General features: G+C 40.7%; 1 long non-coding RNA gene across 1 annotated transcript in view; it reads left to right on the top strand.

Annotated features, from left to right (window-relative positions):
• Positions 1–12,086, top strand: part of LOC133212341 (uncharacterized) — a 42,810-nt gene extending 30,724 nt beyond the window's left edge. The window contains exons 3-5 of the long non-coding RNA XR_009725455.1: positions 5,467–5,530; positions 11,383–11,440; positions 11,521–12,086. This is a non-coding gene — a long non-coding RNA (uncharacterized LOC133212341). The remainder of the gene's footprint in view (positions 1–5,466; positions 5,531–11,382; positions 11,441–11,520) is intronic.
• Positions 12,087–12,592: the final 506 nt, after the last annotated feature.

Genomic DNA, 12,592 nt, shown 5'->3' with positions numbered 1-12,592 from the left:
CCCCAGGAAGCACGATGAACAAAGGATGTGATTTGCTAGGTCAGACCAATGACTTATCTGGTCCCCTAGCTGAGTTCAGCCTTTGACCTTTATTAGTGCTTCAGACAACGGCAGTATTTCTTGCCAGGTATCTCTCCAAATGAGATGCTACAGTGAGGGGCTGAGTGTTTTTTTCCCTTTGGCCAAAACCAACAGTTGTTTTATACCTTGAGGCATGATCAATTGTATTTTTTTAACATTGGCTTTGTTCGTTCAACAACAAATGTGGCTTGCACCCAAGGCTTTATTCCAAATGTTTGCCTTGATGTGCTGGCAGCGTAACAGCAAACATGCAAAAAGAAGCCTAGAGATGTGACTCAGAAACAGAATTAACTTCCCTGCAGAAGTTGCCTGAAGGAAGCAACAGCCAACAGCACAGGATCCACAGAACTTGACGCTACATCTTGTACTCAGGAGCAGTGCGGAACATGGAGCTTTTTTTGCATTTTAGGTAGACTCAGTTCTCAGTGCTGGGCACACAGGTTTTTATTTTTTATGTTTTTTTTTTCTCAGCAAAATCACTTTTCTGGTTTTTTTTGTTTGTTTGTTTTAGGAAAAGTGAGAGGAAGTCACATTCAGAATTTTTCACTTCTGTTCTTCCTTCTGCAAAAAAGAGGGGATGACAAGTTTGAAAAAGGAGGACAAAATAGTTGAAAACCAAATTCAGAAAATCTTCATTATTTAAAAACTGAAGTGAGTAGCTTAGATTAAAAAATATATTATTTTGATTAATGGTTCTTATTACAATGCCCTTGTTTCAAATGCAACTGTTTGTCTTAATCTTTGCTACACTAAAGAATATGGTGATATGCTCAGTCCATAAGTCTGTGTTGTCATAAACTACACTAGAAGACCACTGTAGGTTTGGTTGTGCAACTGTTCAAGACCTCAGTGTTTGTAAAGCTAGCCTTCCCTCATGGGTGAGCTGCATTATGTGTTCTGTGTAGTGCTCTTGAATAGCAGTTTTGAGCAGATCTATATTCATGGGAGTGAAGGATTATATGCAAAACACAGCTATTACCTGAGTGCGACCTGTGTTAACAGAACTATGGGCTCCTGGGGAGAAAGGAACTGTTTCTGCACATAGGAGACATTATTGAAGCACTTACGAAAAATAAAGTATTTGCTACAAATTGTATACTTTCTGAGGGGAAAAAAAAAACAGATGGAGGAGGAATGTTATTCTTTCTTTTTTTTTTTATTTTTTTATTCTCATTTTATTTTAAGGGAGTTTCACAGTAAAGTGCCTTGAAAGTGGCAGGCTCCTCAACAGTTCCAGTGACAGAAACTAATGTGAGGTATGCTTGCAGGCATAAGAGTTTCTACTTTTAGACAGTGCGAATTCCTAAGCAGTGGATCTGCCTATGAAAGGCTTGTCCATGGCTCTTGGAGGCATGGAAGGAGATGGTATTCCTGGATTACATGCTGTAGGAATCCTTACAGTGTTGGGCTCGCTTGGACAGGATTCCTTTCTGGAGTCTCTGGAAAGTGTAAATCAGAGAGACAGCACACACTTCCTATCAAGAATGAAGTGTGCACTCATGCTGAGCCAGGGTAAAATCCTGACCTTCTTCTCTGTCCTTTCGCAGGCATCAAGCAAGATCTCTGCCTACTTTCTGTGCAAGAGATGGAAGATCCTAGGTGATTTGCCAGGTTTTGTTTTTCTTTTTCTCATTGCATGCATGCTTCTGTTAGGAGTATCTCATTAAGTGTCTGTGACTTGTTTTTTCTGTAATGGTCTAGTTGGTTTTGGACCTGGATTGTCCACTTCTGATTTACGGTTGCTCAATGCAGAGTGAATAAAATGGTGGTCCTCAGGAATCTTTCTGTCCTTCTGTGGGCTCCCATTCAGAGATACTTTTAGCCCTTTTTTTTTTTTTTTTTTTTTTTTAAGGGGCTTGTTAAGTCTACAAGTTCCACCATCTTCCCTGCTTCATTTTGGATCTCTAAAACAGGGATAATAATTCTTCATGGTAGGAGGACTACCTTTGGGTGATATATGCACTCCAGTTTCACTGTTGAAAAGCCTCCAGAGGGAAAGGAACTTTGTTCATCTATTGTGCACAGTAACAGAAGGTGATCCACTGAACAGATGCAAGCACTGACTGGTTTTTGTGCTGAGCACAGATGGCAGAATTCTCTTCCATGCAAGTGGTATGCATGGTTGCTTTGCTTCCCTTCAATCTCATTTAAAGGCTGTTTTCAATACTTAAGGAGGACTTGAGTAGTGCAGGTCTTGCTGGCATAACGGTAAGGAAGATTCTGGGTAAATCTTTCAGAAGTGCCAGGAGACAGTAACTTTTGTTTTGATGCTTCTCATGGATTTATTTTTAGTCTTACAAGTTCTATCTTGCTGTAATGACAATCAGTGGAATTTTGGCTTCGAAATCATGGTAGTGTGTCTGAAGTGTTTCTGTGCTGTCTCATTTCTTTATCTGTCTTCATTTAATGTGCCACCACAACAAGTTTCTATTGGAAAGACTAATTAAAGATTGTTATTAGATGGTTTCAGTTGCTGGTTTCCCCTGAATGGATTTGGAGCTAACAAAATAATTTGTGTGTTTTCCTCCCTTCAGGAGCAGTAAAATGCTGCTGGCTCACATACCATGGATACCTGTCTATCCACTTTAAAGCAACCAGATAGTGTGCTTTATGGGTACAAGGGTCAACTGGACAGTTTCATGAAAGAGAAATTAGCTGAGGGCAACTAAATAGATAAAAAGAGGTCTGGTACAGGAAGTCTCTGATCCTCAAATGGTTGGCTGCTGGGATACTGCCAGGAAGGTATTGTATGTGCACACACAGTTCTGCTCTTTCTTAGATATCTGCTCTCCACTACTATTAGGGGACGGGCTGTTGGGGCAAATGTTTTGTTCTGAGACAACATGGTAGGTCTTTTATTTTCATGCATAACCTCTTTCTCCAAAATAGAAAATATTACCTGCTTTAAACAGCTGAGAGTGTTTACTGTAGAAGAATCAAGATGCAAATCTGCAGGACCTGATCATAGAGTCATAGAAAAGTTTGTGTTGGAAGGGACCTTAAGGCTCATCCAGTTCCAACCTCCTGCAACCGGCAGGAACACCTTCCACGAGACCATGTTTCTCCAAGCCCCGTCCAACCTGGCCTTGGACACTGCCAGGGATGGGGCAGCCACAGCTTCTCTGGAAAACCTGTGCCAGTGCCTCATCACCAGCTTAGCAGAGAACTTCTTCCTAGTATCTAATCCAAGTTTATTTTATTTTCAAAGCTTGCTCTGTCTTAAAAATACCAAAGGCTTCAGCTGCCTATGGGGCTCATATTCCTGTTGATGTGATCAGAAGAGTTAGATGATAAAATTTACAGTGTTGTATAGTTGGGAAAATTAGTAATTTGAGAATGCAAAATATTTGTCTTTAATTCCTATTCCTGCTGCCAGGATCAGTACTAGAGTACTTGTTGCAATGCAGACCTAAGTAGCTGTTGGAAGTTGCTTGTGTCATTTTCCAAGAGTGCCTGGATTGTAGGTTGAACTCATTCTTCTCATTCACTGAGTAGGTGCAACCTAAAGCCAAGGAACACATATAGGTTTCCACAGTTATCAATAAGATAACCCTGCGGCCCCGGTGTCCTGGTTAAATGTTAACAGTCTGCTTCTAGCAGTGTATATCCAGGGTAGTATGCAGTTACTAGTGACTGCAAGCTCAGCATGCTCTGATCGGCAATATTAACATGCCCTGGCATGCTTTCAAATGTCTGTTTTGCTCACCCCCACCCCCAGTTTGTTTCAGTACCATTGCATATTCCTTGTATTTGTGTAGTCTCATATACACTGGTGGTAATTTTGTAGGGTTAAATCTCTCACTGTTAATTTGCCTTTATTGTCTTAAAATATATTGAAGCAGATATATTGTTTGCTTTTGCCCTTAAAATTCAAACAGCGTTGGACTCTTATATCAAATGAACAGGCTGTCTTCTGAGGCTTATATTTTTGTGGTGTTTGTAGCTGGCTTCATTATTCCTGTGCCGCTTGCTGTGACTCGGAAGTGGAAATGCCTAGTGAGCTCATCTTGCCTTTTGAAATCCTGACACGTTAAAGTATTACCTACTTAGGTGCTTAATTAGTGCTTAATTAACATAGTAACTAAGTAACTGGGCTGCAGTAAGTTATGTGTGTGTTGGCACCCTCTTAGGAGCACCAGCGGGCACTGTTAGTAGCTGCCTGATGAGCAGTGAGCGAAGCATTTCTGATAGATGGAGGGGTTCTTGCCTAAGTTAAGCCTGCAACATAGTCAGCAAATTCAGCTTCTTGGCTGGCAGCTCCCTGATAGTGCTTGCAGGTATGAGCAGGAGCTGTTAAACATGTAAGCAATTACCCCATCTGCCTCTGTACCTGCCAACTGTGGAACCGAGCAAGCTTGGGGTGAACATGCAAATCATGCTGCTATGGCACTGTGATGGTGCTGGGCTCTTCCATGCTTTGGTCTTCAGGCCAGGCTGCCTTGCTGCTGCTGCACAGTTCAGAGGCTCTGTGCATATGTGGTTGGGGAATGCCCTGTTGGCTTGGCCAGTTGGATTTAATGGGGTTGAACTTTACTGTGACAGTTTTCCTTATGGTGTGTTGCCACCTTACTGTGGAGACTTGTGTCAGAGCTAACCTTAGGATGGAGCCACAGAGCATTGTACCAGTGACCTGTTACCAGTGCAAAGAGAATGTGCATGAAACTTCCTTGAAGGTGGTGAAAGTATTTGTTTCTCACCAGTTTCCATCTGAACTGGACACTACAGAAAGGCCTCATGCATTTATTTGAAAGGGTCAGTGTGTCAGATTTTAGTCATTGTGAAGAAAATTTATCCAGCTGCAGTGGCTACACACCCCTCAAATCCCGTTTAATCCCTTAAATAATTCTTCAGTGCCTTGGCCTTGTGATGGCCTTCAGCACAGGGGAGGATTTCACCCAGTATGAACAGGTCTGAAGGAATGGGCGTCATCCTGTGAAGTAGGTAACACATACGAGTGACTTAATCCCCTACTGAAATACTGCCACAGCAAACACCTTTTCGCTTCCAAAAGGAAATGAAGAGGAATACCCAAATATCCTCTTGAAGAATAAAGACATACTTTAAAAAAAGTTGAACTGTAATGACCAGAAATGGCATTTCAGCCAGGATACCTGGGTTTAACAGCCTAATGTTTCTTTCAGAACTTCCCCAGGCTTTTTGCAATCACAAGTAACAAGGATCTTGTTTTAAAATGTCTGAAAGTCTGTGCCCCAGATTTGCTGTTAGCCTGATATTAAGCCACATAATTACAGAGAAGTTATTCTGTCTTTATACTGATGTAGTGAAAAGTAATTTGGTCTGATGTCAGCATATATTAAAAGCAGAGTGGTAGAATCTGTGGCACCATAAATAAAAAATCATTGACTGTGTTTGTTTCTGGAACAGGGATGGGTCCTGACTGAGGCATCACCTCTCCTGTAGCCTCGTGAAACCACTGGAAAAGAGTACAGTAAGGTTATTTTGCAGGAGGAGTCTGTATATATGGTGTTTAAAATATAGCCTGCTGCAAATATATCAGAAAACTACAGGCATAGAAAGACTGAGGTAGCCAGAGAGGACTTCATTATTAAAAAAACCAACCAAATTAGAAATGAGTTAAATTCATTGATTTAGCTATGGAGGGTTTTTTATTCACCCTTTGCTTTATTTAATAAATATTGTAACCTTATAGGGTTAACTGTAGGTTAGAGAATGACTGTCTATATGGGACTTAGATTTGTTTTTACTTTGGATATGTTGGCAATATAATTTTTAGCAATATATTACATCTTAAAATGGGAGTGTTTGAGTGATGTGGGATAGTGATAGAAATCTGTGTCCCTTTAAAAATAACACAAAATATAGCATCTCCCCCACCTCAACAAACCAGCCAACAGCCTTCCCCACCCAGCCAGAAACAATAAAAGAATCCCAACCCAAACCTAAAACAAAACCAAACTGTGCTGTTACGCGCTCTTTAATATTGCTTGTCTTGACTAAATGCCTTCTTGGGCATGCTACTGATTTGAAAATTTCTTAAAGCAAAGGCTGTCAGGAAGTTGAAATTCGTGTTACCTCTAGCATGCTGTTACCCTGCCTTCGAAGTGTTATGTCATATTAGAGCTCCTGTGTATGGAATACATGTTGTGTAATGCACCTTTCCATTCTTCTTCTGTAAAATAGTTATTTGATGTGAGGGGTGATGCCAAATGAAGTAGTGGCTTGCACATGTGAACTGTTGCACAAAGAATAATTAAGATGTTTTGTGTGGAAAAGTTTTGCTTTTAAAACACAAGAGAGACTCTGTTACAGCTGAGGGGGAAAGTGATACATCATTTCAGAGGCACCTTTGTGGCCCTAGCCAATGCTTTTATTTGTTGCCTGTAAGATATGTCCATGATAAAGGTACTGCTGAGGGGTAGAAATGACTTTGAATGAGCTTTGGATTGCATTTCTCCTCCTGCTGCTATGGACTAATGAGGTATTGTGGATATATCACCCAGTCTCTCTGTTCCTTGGATTCCTCTTCTGCAGTGCATCTGATATTTCTCTCACTTATATGAGGAGCCCAGGATTACTTCAAGATGGTAGATTTGCTCAGTGGAAGAGTTATGTGTCACTGCATATCCTGTTCAAATGTGCTTCCTCCCTTTTTACTAACTGACAAAAAGGGAGGGAGTTTTTCAGAAAGGGTGAAAATGAGCCGTAGACAGCTGCTTTCTAGGTTTTAGAGAAAACAAACGCCTTTTTCTCTTTTTTTTTTTTTTTTATTTCCTTCCTTGCAGAATCATTCCTGTTTGCTCATTGCCACTGCTGTTATGCACTATATAATACCCAAATATGCCAAAGGTTTGAAAGACAAAGGGAAAAAGCAACTTGTTGGTGAGGGAATTGCCTCAGCAGGAGTTGATGCAGCAAGTCAGACTTAAAAATCATCTGGGGGAAGATGAAAGTGACAAGAATAAGCTTGTGTGGTTATGCCACAAGGAACCTAGCAGCCCGTACGGTTGGACTGAATGCATTTTTGTCACTTTTCTGCCTGGCTCCCTGGGGACCATGGGGGCTGTGGAAGGACTGAATAAGGCAAGAGTGACAACCCTGTTGTTAAGTGTTCTGGCCCACTGGGTTGTGCCTTCAGTGTAGTGTTGTGTCATTATGAGTGTTTTAGGGAGGGAGTTTAGATTTTGGTTATTTGCAGAGGCCATGCCCTAAAAACAGCTGTCTGCTGGACAATGGAGCACTAAGCTTGGAAATAGAAAGGAGTCTTTTAAAATAAAATGTGAAAATCCTGTGATCTATGCAAGTGGAAGGAAGAATGAATGTCTTGTGGAAATGCTAGCAGGACAGATGAATCTCTAATAGGGTGCTGCCTCAACTTTAATTTTATTCCTTATTTTTAATGGGAAAAAATTTAAAAATGTAATCCTTGCTGACTTGAGTTCTCTGTTGTGGTTTTAGTATTATTATTATTTTTTTTTAATAGGCAGAACAAAAAGAAATGAAAAACATTAACAGCCTTGCAAGGTCACTGGGACCTGAGCAGAATTATTAACCGGTTCTCTCTCTGTCAGGCACTCTGTATTCACTGTATCACAAGCTTAAAGCCAGACCTTATTTTACTAAGCAAAAAATGGTCCTTTTGTTGCTGTTTTCCCCCTAGTGTCATCTCTCATGGTTGCCAAGGAAACCAGTGTGTATCCTTTCAGCATAGGTTATTGGGCTTCAGGAAGGAAGTGCTCCAATGCTGGCCTGCTATTTTTATAGAACTGTTACATAATACAATCTATTAAAGCTTCCTCTTGGCATTTTATGGCACAAAGGGGAAATTAAGTTTGATGACTCCTAAGTGTTTGATGGAATATGTCAGGTGACTTCTGGAATGTTTTGTGCTCGCCACATAGCAACAATATTTCTCTATGCAATTCAAGAAGAACAAATGTACATTAGTGCCATTGGCAATATTTGCCTGCATGCAGATCACCAGAGGAAACTGAATTCTAAGCAGAGCAAGTACAAACACTGTAAAAGTGCAGAGCTCTATCAGCTAGGGGAGGAGAAGATGGCAGAGTAGTTGATGTTTTGCAATACAGGGATAAGAGGCCTAAAGGAAAATATATTTTTTTTCATTGCTTTATTCTATTGCACAGAACGTGGGAGGTGTCTTAATGCACTTGCTATCATCATATACATCTTTAGCATGTATATCGTAGTAGCTCTTTCTTTACTGACACTGATTCCTCAGAATTTAGCAGGATGAGAGAATTTGGATTGAAGCTTTGGTGTCACAAGCCTTGATCATTGAAAGACAGGAAACTCTGCAGAATTAGTGGTGTTGGCTATATGCTATACTCACATGACTCCTGTATATATTGCTGTCCTAGGTAGGCTATTGTTTCACATGTATTGCTGATTATTTGGAGATACATTTCAAAATTAGTAATTCTGGGTTTAATACCTGGTCAGGAAGAAATCTCTGCTTAGAGATTGTGTGCTCATAGTTCATTTGGCTGCTTCTTGTCAAGATCAGATCAACACTGTGTCTTGACTGATCAATAGCTATAAGGGTTAAGGCTTAGCATGCAAACAAGTTGCTGTGAAGAAGCAACAGTACTGCACATGGCTTGCTTCAAGGGAACTGCCCACATACTTGTACTTGGCCAGCATAAAAGATGATGTAATTCTAGCCAGCTTAATCCTCAGCGTCTGTTCTTTGTTGCCAAGTAGAAATCAGCGATCTTCGTAACTTCCTACTTGCCAGTATGGCAACTTCCATCCAAATTTAACATGGATCTAGAGTTTAGAATATGGATGACATGTAAGTGGAGATAGCTTTGTGCTGAGTTCTCAGTATTGTCCTTGAATGAAGGAAATAATGGGACTGTGAATGGCAAGGCTGCAAGCTTTGGGAAGGGCAGGAGAGCATCCTTCTAAAAACCTAAAGGGCTAGACTGACTTCTGATCTTTACTGCCCATGAAATTGGCATTGAAAGCTGCCAAGAGAAACTCACTTAATTTCTATGCAGGCAGAAATTCTATTAAAGCTGAGAATTACAATTCAAATATTTGAATTCACAGAAGTAGCTTCAATGATATTGTGCACTGCATTGGAGGGAGATTCATTGCTGGTTTCAACTGTTTCTGCTTATTTAAGAAATGACACTGCTCTCCTGAAACAGCAGGGAGGAAGTGAAGAATTTTCAGTTGCTTGTAATCCTTTGCAAATAACAGAAAACTTTCCATGATCGTAAAGTCTTAGCCACGCCATCCACGGAGGGCATCTGAGATGAACCCAGCAGGCAGAATAGCTCTGTAAGTATGGCTACTTACAGAGCCTCAGGCCTCAGTGCTTTCTTTGCTCCTGACAAATAATGGGATTTGATTCACACACACACACACACAAAAATACCGCATTTTTGACCAGGAGATTATACAGGACCCAAAGGATGCAAGACTTTACATGTCCCAGAGAAGGGGTGGAGGAGGAACCAGAGCTGAGTGCAGTTTTACTAGGCTCCAGTCGGCATGTGTGGAGCAAAGTGCTGTAAATCCGTTGCCATGATTTAACATGAAGAGTAGAGCTGGCTAGGAATTTTCCAAGAGAACATTTTTTTCACTGAACTTTTCATGGAAACTTGTCACTTTGGATGAAACTTTTGCGTGGAAAAAATTCTGTGATCTGGCACTTAGTTTCTATGCAAAGCCAGAGCAGAGAGCTTAGAATAGCCAATACCCTGGAGGGTAAAGCTTTTCCTGGGAATGCAGGAGATGTCTGCCAAACATGAGTTCTTGATTCTCAGGTTGCTGTTCCTTCAGTGTTACGAGCTCTGACTACTGGGCTTTTGGCTGTCCTATGTGGATGCCTCTTTCCCTACAGAGGGTGGGTGGTGAGAGAGACGTCTTTCACTCTGTCTGCTCTTCTTTGTCCTGATGCAGAAGACTTTGTTGTTTCCTGTCCTGCTAACACTTTTAGGATTACAAGGTTCCCGCCCTGACCCAATGATGTATTTCCACATACTCCAACCATATGCAGTCTGGTGTACTGTAGCTTGTTTATAGGCTGTAGGTCAGGAGGGATCCACTCTGCCCAGTCCTCCTTACTCAGAGTGGTGTCCTTGCTGGAGAAGTTGGGTGGTTACCCTTCTGCCTTGGAGCCAGGCTATGTCAGGAGGCCAGGGCAGAGAGTGTGGAGCTTGCCCAGGTCTCTGATATAGAGCTGGAATGTCCACTACTGCTCAGCTGCAGCAGCTCAGAAGGAATTAACGCTGCCCTGAAAGGGCTGGCTACTGTGTTCCCTGAAGTAAATAGTTGTCAGAGGGTGTGTTGTGCTGTAGAAATGAAAAATTTTTGCGACTTGGTTATTTGGAAGTTAAGAATAAAGGAGGATATAGCAGCCATGTGACTATTCCAGATCCAGCTAGCATTAGAACTGACCCAGGATTGCAGGGAGGTTGGAAAGCTGGTCATCTCCCTCCCTTCTCAGCTGTTTTTTTTTTTGGGGGTGGTTCTTTTTTGCCTTTTTTTTTTTTTTTTTTAATTAACAAGTGGTTTTATTTATTAATAAAAAACTTACATGAATGTAGTTTGAGTGACCTGGAACTATTTACATACTTGGGTTAAGTCTTTAAGGTACGGTTACTTGTATGAAATATTAAGGAAAAAAATCTGGCAACTTCAAAAATACACATTTTGGCATTCCCCTTACTCACATACTAGGCTTCTGTGCATCTGGTTAATGAAGTTGGAAGCAAGTACCTCTCACATGAGGAAAGAAATGCTGGACCATTTCATAGCCAGCTTCGAGTTGGAGCAGGCATTTTCAAAACAGGTCTTCAGACGTACACCTGATTTCAGCCTTGTTTTGTTTTTTTTTTTCTTCCTATTTTATTGTCATTTCTGATGTAATTTGTAAGTCATAACTACTTCTCCAGGCTTTGGAGATCCTGAGGTGACTAGCTTGGATCTACTATGTGATAGTCTGTCTTGGTCCTCAGTAACATTTAATTTAAATGAAGTGGAACAACTTTAGGAGGACATGCTGAGGCACTTTTCTAGCCTAGCAAATATGACCTTTTTTGGGCAGGTAGGAAACTAGTTTGAATTTCCTCTGAATTGGACAGAGAGGAGATAATAATGATTCTTCAGAAATTGCTCTTTCCCCAGTCCTTCCCCTTACTTTCCTCCAGAGTCATATCTCTGATTTGAGACAATGTTAAAATCACAACTGAGTTGCACAACTTTTGGTATCTATGAAACAGTAATTTCTGAAGGAAATGGAATTACTGAATATATATATTTTAACACTCCTGTTTTTCAGCTGGCCAGAATGAAAATGCCCAGTGAAGAGAAAGTGAAGCAGCAGGCAAAGTACAGACAAAGGTATGTGTAGGAGACTGGAGAATATACTTCCTGTGTTTGCTTTGAAAGCACTGATGTATAAAAATCCTTGTTTGTTTTTAGAAGGAACCTCTGAGGAAAACAACTGTGGGCAAGAACGTGCAAAATGCAGGACTCAAATTATCTGACTTTGTCCTTTCAAATGTTAAGTCAAACAGGAAGCTTTCTTTTTCTCCCTTTTTTTCTTTTGGCAACTACTTCCCCAAGCGTCCTATGGGGTGGAAATGGGCAATAAATAGCAGGGTATCTAATGGCATCATTCCAGGCCTCCCAGCTACTGTTGTTGGCAAGGAAATGGCTCTCCTTTTACTTCCTTCTTATTTTTAGAGTGCTGAGTTTTCAGGGGGTGGAGGGAGGGTTGGCTATTATCAGTGAGAGTCAAACCACAGTGGCTGCCTTCCGCAGAGCTCTTACCACCCTGCCAAACTGGAGGAAGTTGGAGTCATATAATTAACACCGCTAGTGGGTTTGCCTTGTAAGCGAGACTTCCTTTAGATTTAAAATGCATGCATGCAAAGCTGAACTGTCTCATTCCTATAGAATCTCTGTTTTAAATATGTTCACATTTTTGTCTTTTTCCTTCTTCCCCTGCTGCCACTTCTTCAAGTCTAAAAATGCTCTCTGGAGAGATGAATTGCAAACAGAACCAATGTTGCTTTTGGAAAAGTTGCTCAAAGTACAAGCCCTGGAGGACAACAGTGTGAAAAACTGTTCTTTATGGTTTGATGACTTCCATATAAAAATGTTCTTCTCCAAAATTGTATTTTGAGCTTGATGTATCTGAAGATCATTCTTTTTTTAACTCGTCAGTCATGCAGACTGTAGAAAATACAACTGGTTTATGCAAAATCAAGGGGTTGTTTGTCGTGAGGTAGTAAAAAGAACCAAAAATACCAAAGACTGGTTTTAAGTTTCAGAATTAAAGTTCTTTTTCGCTGTGAAACTTTAATTGCTATTCTTACTTTTTGTACAGGAGTGCTTGGTTTTCACTGTAAATTTGTAAGCCAGCTCGAATAATCTAGAATTCATTCATGCACAATAGGCTTGTATTTCCATTTGGCTGTGGAGCAAAGCTTTAAACTAGAGAAGTTCAGCTTGGTTTTGATTTTGACATGAACATTTCAAGTAGTCCTGTTTT

Source organism: Neopsephotus bourkii, unplaced genomic scaffold (assembly GCF_033783945.1).
Source record: "Neopsephotus bourkii isolate Nb327-2 ecotype Australia unplaced genomic scaffold, CSIRO-AGI_Nbou_v1 NB_690, whole genome shotgun sequence".
Lineage (NCBI taxonomy): Eukaryota > Metazoa > Chordata > Aves > Psittaciformes > Psittacidae > Neopsephotus > Neopsephotus bourkii.
This window is presented reverse-complemented; position numbering and strand designations above follow the sequence as displayed.